This window comes from Berghia stephanieae, chromosome 10 (assembly GCF_034508935.2).
Source record: "Berghia stephanieae isolate SIO BIC M18660-M18661 chromosome 10, UCSD_Bste_1.3, whole genome shotgun sequence".
Taxonomy (NCBI): Eukaryota; Metazoa; Mollusca; class Gastropoda; order Nudibranchia; family Aeolidiidae; genus Berghia; species Berghia stephanieae.
The window spans coordinates 9225809-9227477 of record NC_088369.1 but is presented as its reverse complement, the minus strand read 5'-3'; the positions used below and the strand labels follow the sequence as shown (position 1 = coordinate 9227477).

Sequence of the window (1669 nt, the reverse complement as noted above, 5' to 3'; positions counted from 1 at the left end):
ACACATTCTGGTACAAGACTATGAAAATTCAGCCAGCATGAAATAAAAAGTAAATTTTCATTGTTTGAACAAGTGGCCGCCATTGTGAGCGACGTGACACAGAACTGAACCCAATTGGGCTTTTTTTTTAACATTTTTGTTAATAGACAATATTTTTTATTGGTGTGATTTTAAAAGTTTTTTTTTTTTTATAAAAAATTTTTCCTTTTTTTTTTTTTAGGTTTTTCAAGTAGCCCAAAAGGTGCCCTTTAACCCTTGGGGGTCAAAGAAGGTCACAAAAATCAGCCCCCTTTCCCCTTGGTCATTTTTTGGGTGCGTTAAAAACGGAGAGAAAAGCCTGAAAAAAAGAGGACCCAAGAGGTGGGCCATTTGATTTCAATATTCTGCCATGCAATTCCCCAAAAACCCATTTTTTAACTCTCTCCTAACAAGTTTTTTTTTTAAATTTTCCCCCAAAAAATTCCCCCATAGCAAAAAAAAATAGACTTTTCTTACTCAAACAAAAAAGAAAACAAATGAGCTTACAAGCGGGTTTTTTAAAATTTTTTATAGCGTAATCAAAAAAAAATTTTTTTGTTTGGTAAAAAGAGAAATTGGAATAGAAAATTGTTGGGTTGAATCGAAACGAATGTTAGGATTTTTTTTTATTTTTAAAGGGATTAAAAAAGTAGGTACAAAAAAGAGACAATTTAAAAAATTTTTTAATGGGTTTTTCTTATATATGTTCAGTAAGACTTAATTGTAGAGGGTAAAAAGGTTGAACTGATTATTCCCAATTTTAGTTAGAAGGTAAATTTTTTTTTAATCAAAAGTTCTTGTCAAATGTTTAAAATCAACCCTTTTTGTACTCTCAGGGAAATATCAAAGCTTAATTTCACTTCAAATATTATTTTTTTTAACAGTCAGTTGAAAAAGTATGAAATTTGAGAAAAGTTTTTGGATACCTTTCCCAAAAATTCATGAAAAAACCCCAATTTACTTTAAATAAAGATTATTTTGCTATGGGAAGCATATTCTTTCGAAAATACCAAAAAGAATGCAAATCCAAAAAATTTTCCCCTTCTGCCCCATTATGTCTGCACTGACAATATTCATAAAGCTTCTGATATCATGAAAAACACTTTTACTTGTTTTAAGATAGTCAATTTCCTCGATGCATAATGCAAAATATATAGTTTTTTTTCTGCCACATAATGACATCTATTGTGGTACCCTCATAAGGCTAAACCCGAATTTTAATTGAGCTTTAATTCAGCTTTTTTATATAGCGCTATATCCACTAAATGTGCTCAAAGCGCTTTACAAGGGTCCCGGTCAACTGCAATATTTAACATGTAGGACAGGACATGACGCCTGTTAGGCGATATTACAAATTTTTCGGACAAAGACAACGCTGTTAACGACCAGGTACTCATTTTAAACCTGAGTACAGTGAAGAATGTGAGTAAAGAGGCCTTTTCCACAAGAGCCAAAACAGTTGTTCATTGATGCTCAACATAATTGTAATTTTAGGATGCTTTTACAATTTAAAAAAATGTATCTGTGCATTTCCACAAGCATACGGTATTGTGTGTGTGTGTGTGTGTATGTGTGTCGTGTGTGTGCGTGTGTGTGTTTGGGAGTGATAAGCATGTGATGCCATTTGGAAAGTGTGGATGTGTGTTAAAGG

The 1669-nt window shown here is 32.2% G+C and overlaps 1 protein-coding gene across 1 annotated transcript in view; it reads left to right on the top strand.

The window, feature by feature from the left end:
* The window catches only part of LOC144980559 (uncharacterized), a 12572-nt gene that overhangs the window by 706 nt on the left and 10197 nt on the right, over window positions 1-1669 (top strand). The window lies entirely within an intron of this gene.